Raw genomic sequence first — 19,236 nt, forward strand, 5'->3', positions numbered from 1 at the left:
TTTTACGGGGGAGGAAAAAAAAAAACATCTCAGAATGGGAACCTTGCCCCTGATGGAGGGAGCATCTGTCGACGGCGGGCACGGAGGGGCGGTTCGGCTGTCGGGAGATGTCAGCACCGGCAGCGCCGGCGCCAGCCGGGGGACGCTCCCGGCTCGGGGCTGCTCTTAAACTGCCCTAAAGCACCCGCGTAGCGTTCAGGGACTGCAAGCTGCGGTAGCGTGCGATGGGCGAAGCGCGCCCAGGCCGCCCCCGGGGCGGAGGGGAGCCCGGGGGAGCCGAGCCCCGCTGCCCGCGGAGCGGCCCGAGGGCGCTCCCCGGCCCTTCGCGGCGGCGGCCCGGCAGCCGGCCGGCAGCGAAGGAGGATCCCCGCGGCCCGCCGCCCCGACACCCCGCACCCCGGCCTGCCCGCACCTCCCGGCCGAGCGCTGCTTGCTCCTTCCACAAACCTGGGCGGGCCGGGGCCCGGGGGGCCCGGTCGGGGCTCCGCGGCTGCGGCCCGGCGCGGCGCGGCGGGGTCTCCCTCGGAGGTGTTTGGGGTGGGGGGGTGCTGGAGCCGGCCCTGAGGGGGACGGAGCCGGCGGCGGCGGCTCGCAGCCGCGGCGAGTCGGCGGCGGGGCCGGGCTCCAGCCCGTTTTTAAATTTCCCTCTCAGGAGCTGTCCAGCCTGGAGCATGCGCGGCCGGGGGCCGCCCGCAGGGTCAGGGCCGGGGCAGGGCCGGGGGAGCGCCGCGTTTCCCGGCAGCCGCCGCAGCGCTGCGCGCCCCCCGCGCCCCCCCAGGCCCGCCCCGCCAGCGGCCGCGCCCGGGGGACCTGGCCATGGGGAGGGCGAAGGGGCTGGGCGGGGGAATTTGGAAAAAAAAAAAAAAAAAAAAGACAAAAAAACAAAAAAAAAGGAAAAAAACCCCCCAACTTCTTGCAACTTTTCGGAGAGAGGCAGGGGGAGGGGGACCCACCCAGCGCGTTCAAACGGGCACGGGCGGTTTGAGCCGGGGGGGACAAATGTGTGAGGGGAGCGAGGCGGGGGCCGCCCTGGAGAGCGCCGCGGCCCCGGCGGAGAGCAGCCCGCCCGCCCGCCGGAGCTGGGGCAGCACCGGGCGGGAGCCGGCGCCGGTCCCCGCTCGGCGGCCGGTGCCCGCAGACCCCGCTGCCCCGCTCGGCCGTGGCGGGAAGGGGTGGGGAGGCAGCGCCTGGGTCCGCCTCTCCCTGCCCGCCTTCCCCGCCGCTGGGCCCGCCGCGCCGGCGACCGGCCTCCACCCCCTGCCCCTCCGCGGGAAGGTGCCCGGGAGCGGCCGGCAGCCCTCCCTCCGGCGGGCCCGGCGGCGGGCAGCGCCCCGCGCCCGTCCCGCCGCCTCCTCAGCGCTGAGGGGCTGCAGCGCGGGGGTGCGGGGAAAGCGGCTCAGCGCTGAGGGGCTGCCGGCGGGGAGAAGGTGGCTTCCCGGGCGGGGCGCGGGGACCTGCCCGCCATGGGCCTGCAGCCGGGGAGGCGAGAGGGGCCTTCCCCGTTGCGGGGTGGGCAGCGGCGGGGGGGAAGCGCTCCTCTCCCTGGCAGGGCGGGAGGGCGCCCGGGGAGCTCCCGGCTGTCCCGGGGGACGGAGGGCGATGGGGCTGGGGGTGCCAGGAGGGCCCTGGGTGGGCTGGCAACCAGGCCACAGGGTGCCTGGTAGTCGTGGGCACCTTTAGCTAAAGTAATACATAAAAAATACATAGGAAACGGAGGAATTCATTCTGACAGACATACTTTTACTTCCTCTTTCACCAGAGGCTTTTTACATGTGGTGCGCCCATCAGCTAGTGAAGTTGGACAGTAAAGGCGTGAGGTTAGGACAGCATTACCTCCACGGACCAGAGAGATGGGAGCAAAACGGCTGAACCAAGGTGAAACCCCATGTCAGCGGAGGGACAGCCCCAGAAACTATTGGCCTGGACTTGCTGGGTCTTGAGACCAGAGTTTTCTTCCTGTAAGGCCATCATCAAAACAGGTGCCAACCTTACTTGTCATGAAAGGTAGCCTTTATGTAGAAGCAGTTTGAAATCAGTGATGAAACCAGGTCACTTGGACTCTGCAAAGCATAAATGTGGAAATACTTCAAATATACTTGCAGAATGAAAACCCAGAAGATCTCATGAGAAATTTATTTCCTTGTGCTTGACAGTTTCCTGCATGGTGTAGAGGAAATTAAATGTGAAGACAGGGGAGATCTTTTCTGTTGCTCTTAATGAGAATCTGTTCACTTTGATGAGCATCAAATCTCTCTCTGTTAATTACTGTCAATAGAAATGGAGAGTAATCAATACTTCTTGGCATCAAGGCTTATACCAGGCACATCTGGAGAACCAAAAAGCAGAATAAAAGAAAAAGTACTGCTAGAGCCTAAGGCATAGAGTTTGCACAGTTGCAAGTGTGCCCTTAATTACAGTGATATGTTGTGCCGTTTTGTAACTTATTATAAGGTCAACTTACTGTCAGTATATACTTACCTTGTAACGTAAAAAACACTTTTTTTTTAAAATGCATTCCTGTAGCTTAATATTTGCAGGAGGGGTAAAGATAAAACATGCTGTTTCTTTTAGACTTTCTCGGAATCTGCTGGAGCCATTGTGTTGAACTTTTCGCTTGACTGGTTTCCTTGTAGCCATCCATTCAGTGCGCAGATTCGTTTCTCTCATTCAGGTGATTTGCATACCTCCTGCTTGGAAGGGCCAGATTATAACAGGTAAGGAGTACAAGGGTGGCTTATACCCATCTTGCTCACTAGGGGAGCTTAAACTGAAATGTGAAGGGATAAAGAGCTTAGTTCTCCAAACTCTTAGTACACAGCAAGTTGCAACAAGGAAAGTTCTAGTTAAATATTATGAAGAAAGTTTTCACAATGAGGGTAGTCCAGCATTGCACGGAGGCACAGAGGGATGGTGATTCTCTGCCTTTGGAGGTACTCAGAATTTGACTGGACAGAGCTCTGAGCAAATCGATCTGCTTTGGCCCTGCTTTGAGCAGAGGTTTGGAGCAGAGACCTCTGGAGGTCCCTTCCAACCTACATTACTCTCTGACTCCATAGTGGTGGCATGTAGTACTCCTTGGGAAACAGGCACATGAATATTTGCAGGCTCGGGTTTTTGTGGCCATTAAGCAGAGCAGGTGGTGGAGTCTGCCAGTTACCAGCTAAAACTGTTAAAATTATCAAACAGATTTAAAAGCAGCAAGCAGCTGGCCTTAGAAGTTATTGTGAATGTGTTTGCTGTTACTTCCATATATATTTTCAGAAATTCTTTGACTGTTCTGTGTTATGTCATGTCAGCATGAAGTTTGAATGCAGGTAAACTGCAAGTTGATGATTGGATTCAGAGAGATTGACTGTAGCCAGTTTTTCCTTGGTTTAGGTGTTTTCTCACCCAGTTAATGTTACACTGGAGCCATTATGCTGTCCAAGACACCAGCATGAAAACACCATGAAATGGAATATCGGCATGTATTGTTTCCTTACACACATTAGCTGAGTTCCTTTACGTCATTTAAAATGAGAGAATACAAAATATGGACAATTGTTTTAATTTATAGTCTTGTCTAAGTTAAGGAATAGGGCAAGTTCACCTGACACAACTGAAGTTATTTTTACAGTGAATATTAGCAAAGAAATGTGTATTAGGTATTTCTATTCATCCAGTTTCTACCTAATTTATTTTGGCAGCATGTAAAATCACATGTAGTCTTGAAAATAACGTCATGCTCAGCAATTAAATTCTTCCTTTCTTTGGAGTAGCTAGTTTGTAGTAAATAAATAATGCCATAAAACAACAGAGGCGAAGGAGGGATTTGCTTTGTAAGGGCATTGGCTTCCTTGTGTGTGAATTTCTCCTAAAATTACCTCAAATTTCTATAGACTATCGTTTAAACTGTAGTAGCTTCCTTTGGATGTTGAACTGAATTCATTTTGCTGCCAGCTGAGGTCATCATAAAACAACTTTGTTTTATTTTCCCTGCTCTCAAGTGTGCTTTAGGAGATAAAGTAAAAAAAAAAAAAAAAGTAAGGGATTGAGTTGAGGAACCCTCAAAACCAGAGATTTATGAGAACTCTGTGAAGACTGATGACTTCTGTGTTCCATCTAGTCAGGTTGTAAAATCAAAATATTGCCCCCACCTCAGACCAATTTGGACTGGGACTCGTGGTTTCTCTGCTGAACCCAGCATGGCTGAAAAGCAGCTTTGTGTTTACGCATCATCTTTTTTGTAAAAGGACATTAGCGTGTCCTGACCCTCCATCTTCTTACTCCTTGTTTTCTGATGTCTTCTTACTGCATGTTTTCTGATACTAGTTTTCATCCTTCTTCAGCTGAGTATCTAAAACTGTGGAGAAAATAATGATGTGAATTAAGATCAGTGCCCTCTATTTAGTGAAATGGGGTGCTTCTAAAAGTGGTTAATGCTTCTTAAAAAGGAATAATTTCCTTGCACACTTCAAGCCAGCTTTGTTTTATGTGAAAGAGTGGATTCTTTAGCTCCTCCTTTATTTACCCAGCGCCTTTACAATTCGTCCCTCCATTCCCCTCCGTACAAAAGTGAAATATCCTATTTACATTTTAAACTGCAACTTCATCATGCAAAGTCTCAGTCCCTGAACAAGATGGGGAGTACGTTACACTTCATCCCCCTACCAGCGCACAGATTCTAAGTTTGTGTTTGTATTCTTTCCCTCAGAAATAAAAAGCAGCTACTTCAATTACCCAAAGGTTCTTTTCCTGAGACATGTGCAGTCATATCTGAATGAAACTAAGGTCCAAGCAGATTCCGTACAACCCATTTTAAATACAGGAAACTTTACAAGCTTCCTCCTTTTATTAAAATGCAAAAGCACTGACCGTTTTTTTATTTTAGCATACTGTATCGTAACAAATTATACTTAAAAATCATTTAGTGTGAAATTGCAGATTAATCCCATAGGGATGGGGTTTTAGCACTCGTCTAGCCACTTGGGAGCATACAGATGGTGAATCTGAGTTTTACAAAAGGCACAATCACTGATTACATGCATGGATGTAACGGACAAAAAGGCCTTCCTCATGGCTAAGGTAAGGAAAATACACTGGAGGTCCTAGTGCCTGGCTTGTTCAGAAAAGGCCACATTTTAAAATGCCTTCACTGTTGAAAAGTTTCAGAATATGTATCACAGACAAAGGGAAACCTGCTTTTTACTCCCTTTAGGATCCCATTTTTACTTTCTAACGCAATTACTACTGTTCTTTGTTGTTGTCGTTGTTTTGTTGCATCTTTAGGTGACAAACAAACCGTGATTCCTTTAGAAGGAGTTTGGCAGCTTCTAACTATCACTGTCCTTGTTACTAAGACTAATGCCTGCTGTTCTCTATTCAGCAGGGAGAGAGTTGTCTTGCTCTGTGTGAAGCGCTGGTAGTCTGGCCTGTAAGAAATTAATCTTCATCCTCATGAAGATGATACTGCTTCCCTGTACAGCCGTGAAGTTAAAACTGCCATCTGACCTACTCACTGATTTTAACGTAAAATTGTTAATGCCTAGGAACAAAAGCCATCACACTGTGTAATCCATCGTAGTGTGTCCGGGTTCAGTAGGGTAAGGTGTGTCATCAGAAGGAGAAGCTTCTTTGCTGGTATCCCAAGTTAATTTTTCTTTGGGTTAAGATGCAGTTTTTAGAATGCAGTGTTACTGAATAATTCTGAAGTTTAGGAAAAAAAAATTAATTGGGGATAGCCGCTCTGTTTACCTTAACTGTTCTCATTATACTTGCACGTGTCTTAGAATTTCTCTAAAATACTCAACAAAACTATGCATCTGATACATAATCTCCTCTGAGACCGAAACTACTGTATATTTGCAGAGTGCCTGGAAAAATGGGCCTGTGGCTTCTAAATGCCCCGTAACAGAAATAATACAGAGCCATTATTATATGCACTTCAAAAGCTGGCAGAATCACAAAACCAGACCCACTAGCACGCACAGACCCTGACAATCTGTTTATAATTTAGCCACTTAAACCTAAGCATAGCACAATTTTATCTTTGTGAGTGGACTACGAGAATATTTTGCCTTGATACACGTCTATTTTGGGGCAAAGCATAGTTTATAGATAGTGTAATTGTGCGGTGCAATGGTTATTATATACAATATTATGAAGCAAGTGTTGTAACAAGGGAGTTCTGGTTGGCTGGCATGTTTTCCACCACTTCAAATGTCCAACATAATTGCTCTTATCACAGGCTGTTAGCAGATTTTAACCCTCAAAATTTCATTAACGAGAAAGTGATCTCTGAGAAATGTAGTTTTAGTGTATTTTTACTTAGCCTCCAGCAAAATAGTTACTTTCAGAAGTACAGTGCCTAATACAAGATTGTAGAAACGAGAAAAATTGGGACTGAAGCTAAAATTGCTTCCTTGAACCATTCTGTTTTCTGTAGATACTGTACTGTGTATGACAATTAGTATCAGCACGTGCAGAAGGTAGTATCCCCTTCTTAAAACATGTAGGTGTAAAAGGTTGGAATAAAAACTTATTGTCACCCTGAATTTTTAATGTCCTAAATTTAGACAGTGTTAGGACAGATGTTAGAACAAATCCTTGTACTACATAAGCATAGTATTAATGCTTTTATTTTGCATTTTGGGGATAAAATGTATGCGTTTAAAATAATCTTTTTTTCATATACAGAAGGAAATCAAGATGCTGCTGGCTGCTGGATATAATTTACAATCTAGTTTGTCACTGAAAGAGACTACTTCAGCAACAGAGCGTGCTGCAGACAAAATTGTCAGTTTTGATCTCTTTATTGCTTTTTTTGTAGACTGCGGTTAATTTATAGCTGAAGAACACTTCAGAGAATCATGTGTAGGTCTCACCTATTTCTTCACCATAGTAATGAACTTTTCCTAAAATAATATTCCTGATTGTTTTCAGCAAATCTCTGTGGATTCTGTTGTGCAGATAATGACAACGAATGCTTTTATCTATACCTATGCTCACATAAAGTTTTTCCTCTTTGTAGATGACCAGTTAGGAAGGAAGAAAAAAGGAAAATTTTACAGCTACCTGCTTTCAGCTTTGGGTAAATATACAACTTTTTGTCGTAGAAGCAATGAATGTTGACTACATAAATACTTTGGGAAATTCGTCTCTGAGGGGCTATTTGTTGCCTCAGTTGGAGGCACAGCTGAATCTTCAGCCCTTGAAAGACTAAATCAGTTGCTTCACACAGTGATGGACACCTGATAACTGATTAGCGTCAGAGAGAGCCCAGTCTGGTCCACCTTGCTTCCCAGCAAGGCTGCTGTAATGTCTAACCTTCACAGAGTGGAATTAAGTTTGCCCAGGATGGTACTCGCTGAGCCGCACAGAGAGACAGGCGTCATCTGTAGATCACAATCTGGCTGCATTTCAACTGATATTTCTTACACTGCAGTGACAAGGCAACAGCTAGAGAAAGGCCAAAGTCTAGGTTGGAATTTAAAATTTTGCAGAACTCAGATCTTCTTGATCGCATTAAGTTTATTAACCATGACTAGAAATACTCAAGTAAAGTATTCTTTAAGGTTTCTGGAGAAACATTTTAATAACGAATACACATTTTTTTCTTGGTTTCTATTTCTGCAGTATTTTCAGCATATACAGGGATACATTTTATCTCGAATAAAAAATAACACCCATAGGATGTCAGGGTAATACTCTAAATGTGTAAAGCCCAAATACAGTATGATAAAGGACTTTCATAATCTGTGACAGAATGATCGATTTCCATTTTCTTCCTAGCTTCTGTAAATCTTAGGTGAATATGTAACTAGTTTCACGCATGTATTGTACCTCATAAAAGCAAATCTGCTTTCCTGCCAGTCATTCAAGAACGTTGGGTGTTTTCTGGGATTCCTCATTCTGAGTATGTGAGTATTTGCATAACTGTAACTTTACAGGTGGAAGCATCCTGCAGAAACCAACACTGACAATTCCTTTGAAGCCATTGAGACTATCCACATGAGCGAAGATAAGCGTGTACATATTTTCCTAAGGATCTAAGACTGAAAATTTAATATCCCTTCTCTTAAGGCCATCATCAAATTAACATAATCAAGAAGCAGTCAGTCCTATTATGAACAGCTTCTCTAGCAGGTATCCTGCTACCTCAGCATCTCTGTTCTAAACAGTATCACAATTTAGATGAGTGTTGTTTCATGTTTACGTGACACAGAAATCTAATTAAACCATTTCTGCACCTTCCCTGACCAAAATTCGTAATTTCAGTAATTAGAAGACACCACAGTACAGACACGCTGTTTCATCAGATTTTAGGCTACGAGACTTAAAACTAACATTTTCAAAAGCATTTCATGGTTTGAAAGAATGGTCAATTAACCTTCAGTTTCCTGTGGGGAACCCTGCAAAGAACTGTCAACAGTTCAGTTTAGAGAGATTTGTCCAGTGACCTACAAGGCCACTAAGTTCACGAATGCATGTAACAGTGTCATCATAGATTTGTTTCCTGGGTTACTATCACAAGAGAATAAACCAATTGTTTGGCAGTTTCTGCTACAGTACGTAGGTGACCAACTGAATGATGGGAAGTGCCCCAGTGCTACGGTGCGCTCCAGTGTAGCCTCTTCAAAACTAGAACCACTTAACAGGAAAAAAGAAAATCTCCGGTATCTTCAAGATGAATTATGTGTCTCTTCCTTCCATAAGGTTCTTTTTTTTAAGATGGGGCCGGGGGGAATTCATCGACTGCCTGCTGAGCTTCTTTGTATTTCGAATTCTCTTCAAATGGCAGTGTAAGATAAACGTCTGATTATTCTAGTGGTGACAGTCTTCAGATTTAAGTGATAGCAACATCTCACTTTTTATTCCAAATTAAGGGCATTCTGTGGAGCTATAGAAATCGATTCAGGAGATGCACCTTCTGAAGAAAGGCAGGCGTACCCATTCTGAGCCCTTTAAGAAAGATTACACCGTCAAGCTACAGTGAGCTGATTTTATTGTGAAACTGAAAAGAAACCAAGGGTCTGGTCCTGGCCGTTGAAGTAAAAAGAATCTCTGGTTTCATGAGAGAGGCAGAACTACCCATAAATAAACTTATCTTCTATGTAGGATTTGATACATGGAAACTGAAATCTAGCAGTTGGCATTTGGCTTTGCTTTTACTTCAGAGCTATATAAACAGGATTATCGCATCGTTTTGCAAGCTGCATGTAGAAGTTAATTTTTTTTTTTCTTTTACTCGCGATCAGAGTGTTATATCTGGCCAACTTGACAAATGGAAGTTTGATATATTCGTTCTCATCTTTACTGGTTGCCAGTTGTGTGGATTATTTCAGCGTTTTCTTATGCATGACTTCGAAGGCCATGTATCCTGTGAAGCTAAGTATCTAATTGAAAATACCAGGCAATTCTAAATTATGGCACTGTGCCATCGGGTGAAATGAAAATAGTTCAGTGTCATGTGAACATGGAGTTCCTACACTAAATCTGATTTTCCTGGCTTTTGTCATTTTGTCATACCCTTAGCACTTTCACAAGTGCTGTCAGGGTTGTGGCTTCATGATTGTAACGGTCTATAGCACAGTTTAAAGCACTTCAGTTGACCTTATGTGATGCACCAAACTTCACATTTTAATATATGAAGTAGTCAGGAGGGTTTGCTTAAGCATTGTTTTGAATGCACATCTATATCTTTGGTTAAGATTTTATTCATCATAGTGTGCACTATTGTCTGAAGTAGTTCAGTTTATTACACAGGGCTCTGATTAGAATACACATTGTCATATTTTACCCATTAACGTAGGAATGTAGCAAAAACAAAATTACTTCTTTAAACTGAAAATTATTTACATTTTAGTGTTCCCTAAAAACTAAGAAATTTCACAATGTTTACAGAATGTCTTGTGTGTGTAATATTAGGGTTTCATTACCTTCTGTTCAAGTTATGATTTAAGAAAAGAAATCTAGTCCAAATGCCTTTTCTCATCATGTTTTTCATTTTTTCATTGTTTCCCTTGAATATTGAGAACTGATGCCAAAGGTTCTTCTTATTCCCTCCAAAGGCATATAGCAGAGGGTCATTTGTGAGCATCTGAGGGAACTGGGTAATTCCTTCTTTCTCATGGTTTTGATGTCCTGTATGGGAAAAGCAATTTTGAAGAATTTGGACCACGATCATGCTCTGGTCTCTGGGGTGCAGCAGCTCTCTTCGGCCTGCCTGCGCTGCCTGCTCCAATCCCGCAACATCCCCTGTTGCTGGCTCCAGGCTACTGCACTGCGCACCTCCTGCGGGGAGCTGCTGTGAGGGGAGCTCTGGAGAGGGGGGAAGCTGGTTAGTGGGAAAGAAAATGAGCTGTTGAATAAAGAGCAAAAGTATAGCTGGAAACAAAAGCAAAATTCTTATTTAAATGATTGCAAGTAATGTAGCAAAGTGTACGGAATAGCAGTCACGGGTCTAAACTGGTGGTTGGGAAATAATATCACCTTTCCTAGTGCTATCACAGACCATGTGTGTGGTCTTGCATAGTACAGATTTCCACATTTTCTGAAGTATTTACTAATACTGGATATCTTCACTAAGTAAGTTAGTAACTCATTTTTTCAGCATGTTGCAAGAACTGCTGAATACCAAGCCCTGAATTGAGCTAGACGTCCAAATTAGAACCAACAAAGCTAGAAACAACCGAATTTACTGCATGGTGTTGAAAATGGAAACTTCATTTCCTCAGAAATTTGTTATTTGGAATTAACCACCGAAATGACTAATTAGGTGAGTTCTGCTAAACAGATAGTGCCATAATAGGGTTATCTGTGCCCTGGTTAACTCTTCTGTAAAACAGATAATGCCCCTTTCTATTACTGTGCTAGGGCTTCATTCATTAGTTTTTATAAAACTTTCAGATACTTTGATGGAAGAGGCTGTAGAAATGCAAAAATATCATCATCATTTGCTATTGCAATGAAGGAAGAAAAATTAAATTTCCTCATAGAAAAAGACGTAATTATATGAATTACATGAATTCAACTTGGCCCAGTTCCACAAATCCTGATGATCACAGTTTAGAAAAATGGTCTCTGACTTTGAAAAGCTGCAGAATGGAACTGTAAGCAACCTCTTCCAGATCAATTGTCTAAGAAATGTGGCATCTTTTTGTTATGAGTGCCTTGAACTCCCTTCAAAGTTATGAATTTCATTCAACCACATTTTAAATCTTCATACTTCCATATGCTAACCCACTTTAGATTTCTGACATGAGGAAGTGAATTTCATTGCTAGAGTTTTTCATCATGCTCACATTTGTCTTTCAAAGGTGCTACATACCTATGAGACTCACAGGATGAGATCAAGACAGAGGGATATGAAAATTTTACAGAATATACCTCTTGGCATTGACCAAAGTCTTCGGGCTCAAGTGAGAATGAAGTTAGCAAAACATTTGATTCTTCCAGCTGAAGGGTGCAACAATTAATATATTCAGTAATGCTTTTTGGGGGTTAAAATACACATATATGTGTGTATATATATACAGGTGTATGAGTACAAGGCCACAGAGATCCCTCTGTAAGTTAATAGTTATCTTCCACAGTCGACACTTCATGTAAATGCTGATATGTATGCACATCCTTGGGCTTGTACTCATACACCTGAATTCCCACCAGAGACACACAGCTGTGCATCCTAAGAGCAGTTTTTGTACTAAGTGCAGGTAACACCTGCTACAAATAACAGAATTCTCTAAAACCTCAGTGCTTCTGTTTTCCCATGTGCTGCATGACATGAGCTGGATGTACTTCAGACTAGAGGAAATATATATATTTTTATATTAGTTTTTTAAAAGTGTATAATTTCTAAGGATTGTAATTGAATTCCATGCCCTGTTCTTCTGAGTGTTACACAGATACAGAGATAGTCATGGCTCAGGCTCCAAAGATCTTCCTGCCTATGTTGATTCCCATCGGAGTATAGCCATTGAGTAGTGAACAGATGTACAGGTCAAGTCAAGCAGGTTGTCACCCAGAGCCTGGGGTGACTGCCTCTTGGTGCTTTCAGCCAAGAGAAGACACCGGAGGAAGGGAATAACATCGTTCCTTTGTATTGCCAGTAATTGTATTTTAGCAATGACGTGTTTGTGTTGTTCTAATGTGGCCATAGAGAGTCCCCTCGTGAGGTTCTTGGTGTACAAGAAGGGAAGTATGAAGAAAAATAATGGGTTGAATTATAAATTGGCACATTCTTTCAGAATAAGTCACACTGGGGAGAAGCTCAAATGCTCAACTGTTCTTTCTTTCCTCAGAAGTCACAGAGAATAGATTTAAAATGCAAAGCATGACTTTGCAGGCCTGTACGTGTAAGGGGGGAGGGGAGCAGAGGATAAAATGCCATTGGCGGCACGTTGCACGAGCATCGTTAGACATTGAGAAAGATATCATTAGATTAAAAAAGTGTCTTCACAGAGAAACAAAAGGCGAGCCAAGGCACGGCGCGTCAGGATTGCCCAACGCAAACTTCAGAGTCATTGCTGTTGACAATAGATGCACAGGCAAGCTTTGCCTGGGAGAGGTTACCAATTCCAGGCAGGGTCCAAGTGGTGCTAACAGACACTGCCTGTCATTCTAGGCGAATAAACAGTCAACAGGGCTCCACATCTCCCTCTCAGTTCAAGATTAATTACTCATCTAAAATGACAGCTACTGTCTAGTGCCTAAAAGTTGCCAGGCGCCGTCTTGCCCATTCATGTTTCTTCAAGGACAAATGGTTTTATTTCTCTCAGGCGCGTTTCTGAATTTGTCTGACTGTTCGATTACAGCTTTGAAAGTGCGTAGCAAAAGCTGACAAGTTTTTCCTATTTTTATTGCTGAGGCTGAATATGAAGTAATCTGTTCATCATGTGTAACGTCTATCAGGACAGCTAAGTTTCTTAATACATTCAAATTATCTTTCCTGGATTTATTTTTTATAACACTTACGTAAAATAAAAGCTCGGTGATTTTGCTACAATCTTTGGAGCATTAGCTAAGGAAAATATTGATCCTGCTAAACTCCTGAAAACTGGCGCTGGAATATGAAGTTGGGCACTTATTTTTCTAGTTTTTCTTTTATCTTGTCAAATAGTTTTAACCTTTATGCATTATATATTTTGTTGGCTTAGAACGGGCAGTTTAATGGTTAGATGAATTGTAATATACAGGTATGTCACAGAAAAAAGAATCTGTTGGGGTTATTCATGTGCTTTTGGATTTGATTTACTTCCTACTTCCTTATTTAATAACTAGGTTCCTTAAGACTCCTTAAGCTTGAATGACCCACGTTTTGTTGCCGGGTCTATTCCAATGACCCCTGCCAAGACCCCTGCCCCAGTTCGTCTATCAGACAAAAATGAATCTATTCCAGGAGCTATCAGTTCCCATTATCTCTAATTGAGCCTGACAGTTGGAGACAGGCCTCATTATTTTTAATTGGGCCCTATAGTTCTAGAGTTAAATTAAACACAATTTAATGCAGATAGCTCATATACATTGGTATGACAGAGTCAAATTGTATTTTAAGTTTAATGAAACAACAGTTTTTGTTTCCAGGCTTTGCTTTTACGTAGTTCCACTGCTTTGAGCTCTGCATTATTTAAAACTTGCCTATTGCCTGATGACAGATACATTAATTAGAATCTGACCTGATCATGCACCTGTTGAACCTTTTCACTACATACGCTTTTATACTGAAAATCATAATGTAGGCCTAAGGTGGTGGTGAACAACTCTTTATTCTCTACTAAGCTCAGACTGTCTGTGATAGATTCATACGCAATGGTTAAGATAGATAGTTTTAAACAGATTTGCAGTCACTAGTCATGCAAATATAAGAAACTCCTAAAAGTTTTCCCAAAACTCCTGAGTGGAAGTTTTATTCAGAATTTAAAAATGAAGATATCTCTGTATACCTCAACAAGGACATTTTTACTGCTTCATAACAGAGCATCTGGCCTTTTTCTGTCTTGAAGCAAACATTTTTGTCATGATCAGGTGGTGCTTTTCTGTGAAGACACCACTGAATAAAGAAAGAATTAAACCATCTTGCTACACAGGTGCGTGTTGCTCTAAATACTATAAATGATCATGTACTGAATTTTCATGGGGAAGGAACATACCAGTCCATGCTGATGAAGGAGCCGGCCTCACCATCCTTACTGTAGTAGTCTTCAGCCATACAAGAGTTTGTAAAATCATTCTTTGTCCTCTTTCTTTGCAGCATGTAATGAGTCAGCTGTGGGCTGCAAGAAAAAGTTGAATCTTTTATTGAATCTTTAGTTTTGCCAGAGTTATTGAAGCAGGTAATCCATCAATGATACTCCTCTTTGGATTAAAGATCATGGGACCAAGTTTCCTAATTACAGAAGGCTTGATTAAATACTGGATTTTCAGATGCAAGTTTCCCTTTACACAGGTGAGGTTAACAGATACTTCTTTCAAAAGACATTTCCTTTAATATATTTGCATTTGCTGTAGCTCCCTCTTCAGCTTTGCTTGAAGGACAAATAAATATACTACAACAATTATCTAATGAGATGTGATACATGTAATCAAACTGGACATTTTTTTCACAAAATGTATAAGTTTAGGAATCGAAGACAAGTATTCCTGTTTGGAACGGCAGGAACTCTAGCCTTCTTAAGAGCTCAAATGGCTTGCATTTAGTAATTATATATTGTGTGCTTAATTAACAGATACTTAATCATGGACATTATATGTCATCAAGCCTATAGGCTAGGATTGTCCTGGAGAAAAAGAACAAGGATTACCCAATGTTTATGTAGTCACTCTACCTTTCTAACTGCTTTCCTTGGCCTGCGTGTAGGCATCCTTTCCAGACCAAACGTCAGTTATGCCTTACTTCTCCTAGCTGCCTGTAAAGTTTCTCCTGAAGCATGTTACACCTGCCGCATAGAGCAACATCTGCACACCTTGTTGTCTGTTATACTGGACTGAATCTCTAGCATTTTCTCCCTGCACTGCTTTTTTTGAACAAAGGTGCCATTACAGATGAAAGGTCTGCTCTACCTTTGTTCTTCCTATGGGGAGAGACTCGCTTTCAGCTGGTAGATACCCTTTGACATTTTAATTTTTTTTTTCAATTTATTAATTTGCAGGGATGCACTTTTTATATTTTAGACCAACAGTAGGGAATATTTTCCATGCTGAAAGTCTAATAGGAATCTCAGGTAATACTGGTGTGACATCCTGTCACACACTTCCCCCATCTGCAGCTCTCCAGGGAATGCTCCTCTGCTCCAGTGCCACACACAGCATTCCCAAACGCCAGCATACAGCGTGTCCTCATGTCCATCACCCTCACATGCATTTCCAGCATGTTCAGTTCCTCCTCTCCCAGGGCAGGGCTCCTCTAACTCACTGCGTCCTTCTCCAGAGGTGTAGCCACATTGCACAGGGCTCCTCAAACCACCCCATCTTTCTCCCCCCAAATTCAGTGGGGTCAGGGGTGGGAAGCTGGAGGGGCAGTAGCTCAGATGGGTGGGAAACTGCGGTATGGGTGAGAGGGATGGAGGTTAGCAGGGAGAGAAACCAGTGCTAGAGAGAGGAAGGGAAGAGTCAGGCCAGAAGCTTTCAGGATACAAATCAGTGACAGTGTTCAGGCTGTAGGGCAGAATTTCTTTTCCCCTCTTCTAGAGAGAAAATGGGGGTGTGGGGAGTGGTATAATTTCTCCCCCAAATATTTTTAATTGAAGTAAAAATAGTTACTGAAAATAGTATTTTTTTTTAGTCCAACCAGTCACTTGAAGGTATATCCGATAGCATCTCTGGAATTAATTTTTCATGCCCACATTCAGTATGCACATGCTACTTTAGACATAGCTAAATGCATGAGCTTCTCAGCTCTTCTACTCATTAGGTATTTTTGTTAGCTTTAGCTTGGCCAGCAGAAAAACCCTCTTTTCCTAGCACTGCAGGAGGTCCCTGCTGTGACAGGCTAAAATACCAAAAGATACAAGGGGTCTGTCATATGCTGTTGTCCTTTTGATTGAACTTGGAGAGAAAAGGCTTTTGTATAGTTTGTGGCCAGTTAGCCAGCACACTCCTAATATTATAGGCACAGATTTAGTGACCTGCATGAGAAGTGAGATTGAAATAGATTTATTACAGCTTTATATGACCCTAGAAAAACCTTGTATCTATGTTTGGGATTTTTAATGGCTTCCTCGTACATTAGCATTTGGGCACTGCAGAATGATTTAAGTCTGAGTATTCACAGCAGCCATGTTGTTAGTTGTATTTTGCAGATGGGGAAGTGAAGCTTTGAGGGTATATTTATGTGACAGAGTACAATGCTATGGAAAGATCGAGATGAGGTAGACTTAAGTGGCTTGGATCCTGTAATACAGGCTAGTTTCTTGGGTTTTTATACACATGCTGGCTTTGTACAGGTTTATCCTGTGTGCAGTAGGCATTTTCTGGGTAAATTCACTCTAGAGGCTTGTGGCCAAGCACAGAGCTGCCTCCAGGTGTCACAAATCCTGACCTACTGTATCAGGCCTCTTTCTGTGCAGACATAAGCTCCCTAGATGGGTAAACTACAGATTCATTTATTAAATCATAATAAATGGATGTATCATTCCCAGTTATTATCGGAACGTATTTGAAAATCAAATCTTGCTGGTCTGTTTAAGCCACCTGGTTTTGTTTCTGTCATCACAAAACTATGTCTTGCATGCTGAGCCCTACTGTGGATGCCAGGCGGGAGAGCTTGCGCACAGCAGTTCACACTGGAGCTGCTGGCTCCCGAGCTGACATGCGTGGAGCCGGCAGAAAGCTTCCAGGGACGAAAGACACCTTCTCGGGGATCACAATGACCCCTTTCAGCTACAGAGCTAAAATGCTTCACGTGTCACCCCCACTATTGTTAGCAGAAGAACAAAGTTAACAAAAATATTACTTCCATATTTGTTGTACTAATTAACTTCTGTATGTTCCAGTACTCCAGTCAAGTCACAACATTGCTTGCTCAGTCAATTTCTGTCTGAGTGCTTTCTAGTTTAGGGTGAAACTTTAAATCCTTGTTCTAAGAAATTCCTCCCAATTTCAAGTGCAAACAGAAGGATATGTTCATTTTAAAACAAGTAAGTGAGAAGAGCAAGGGTTTATTGTATTGCATGGCACAATGAAAAAGTATAGACAACATTCTGTCAGACGTGATTTTTTCTGTTTTTTTTCCAGACTGCCAAATCCATGAGAAGACCATGAGACCCAGGCCATGGGAAGGTGAATTTTCCTGTTCCAAACGCCATTCTGAGCAATGCCAGTATAAAACAAGTTCCATTTTACAGGTAGGAAAACCGAGGCATTCACTGAATTGTTCAGTAGGTTGTATCACATTTTCATGATTTCTCGTTGGCCTTGTGAAGATGAACTTTTTAATGGGATACATTCACAATTCCATGGCCTGCGCAACACCACCTTGTTGCTACGTAAGGTTCATGGATTGTCATGGCCATGCCGGAATGATATTAAAGAGTTGTAGGAAAAAAAAGGCTTCTGTTTGTAACAGCCGCTTTTCAGCAGGGTTTTAAAACTTAAGGCGTGCTGACTATCAGAGGGACTGCCCCAGCTCTGTCAAGTAGTCATGTGTATAGGTGGCACATCTCCTGCTCAGCAGTGCTGAGATTGCTGTCTGGGCCTTAGATGCAACGTGAAAATAATGTATTCTAATCTTACAATGACAAAAGTCATCTTTGCATCTTGAAATATTTGATCCTGTGTGACCGTACTATTACTGAAGTGCAGCGTCGTTTGGAGATCCTGACAGAGAGCAGGTTGCAGTTTTGCTGTATTTTACCAGGACCAAATTATCTCCTGTTCCCTCTGGGCTTTTTGTCTGCTTTGTTTGTTTCCTCTCAACTGGCTTGAGAAAGAATGTGGGTTATAAACAAAAGATGTTGAGGATTTAATTTAGCTAGTCAAAAAATACTCTTTTCAAATGTTAAAACTGAGGCTGAAAGAGGTCTGAGCTGCTGGTTTGAAAGGAGAGGACTTTTTTTCTCAGTGCTCTTTAGCCATCGCCAGCCCCAGCAGTGATGGGAGAGACTCAGGTTCCTAAGCTGATGAATCTGCCCCGTGCTGCCTTCTGACACAGCACCACTATTATACCTTGCCTGCTAGCCTGCTTTCTTCTTTAAATAATATATACAGGAAAGCCCCATATAATTCACTGACTAGCTTGTAGTTACACAGACAGCAGATTAAAAAGGAAAACAAAAATATTTTGGAATTTTTACCGGAGCGGTAGAGCAGTCCTATGTATTATTTGGGATGTATGGAATTAATGAGCTCAGGGGTGAATAATTGATAACCATTTTAACACAAGCAAGAATTCAATTAAATATGAACAAGAGGAGGCTGGGCATGTGGTAAAGAATTTCTCTTTCCCTTTTGACTGCAAACAATCCTTTCGGATCTGGTCACTGAAGACAACTGGCAATGAAATGGGTGTGTGAAAGAGGAGGAAACCAGATATTATGTTACTTAAAAGTCATTCATCATGTCACAGGAAGGCAGGAATCTGAACTCCTGAAATAAATAATCGCTAAAGGTGATCTCTCTACACAAAGGTACTGCAGCATGAAGCCGCTTTCAACCGCTAAAATATTCCTTCTGTAATTAGGCCAGGTACCCAAGTGCTGTGCTTGCAGTATGTCCGGGGAAGGACAGGACACATCATTAAAACGATTTCCTGGGTGAGACATCTCCATGAACTATCTGTAGAAATGAAGTTACTGCTCTGTTGTGCAGATGGAAACGCAATGCAGTATCCTCATCTCTATTTTTGCCAACGTGGATGCTGAAATAGAGCAGGATTCTGGGTTAAATTCTCAAGCCTGAGTTGCAAAGACTGTTTGAAGAGCCCCATTCAGATCTGCCCATCATAGCACCTTGACTCCAAGTACAAAATTAATTGTCATTTTGCATTTGTCAGCAAAGAATATTATTTCCTTCTGTCTTTTAGTTCCATGTCTGTTTTTTCCTACTCCGTGCGAAACAATTCCTCAGCATTCCCTACTGAGAATGGATGGCATGAAAAGATCTGTTCAATATTTTATCTGGTGGCAACTTCAAAGTTGTAACTGTCTGAAAGAGTAATGGTGCTTTTGGTGGTGGTCAAGGTAACAGCACCATAGCGCATCAAACAGTCCAGGCCAGTTTACTGAAAACGTACTGCCTTGGCTGTGTAAAAAGACAGTGACT

The sequence above is a fragment of the Platalea leucorodia genome, assembly GCF_965183815.1.
Source record: "Platalea leucorodia genome assembly, chromosome: 12".
Lineage (NCBI taxonomy): Eukaryota > Metazoa > Chordata > Aves > Pelecaniformes > Threskiornithidae > Platalea > Platalea leucorodia.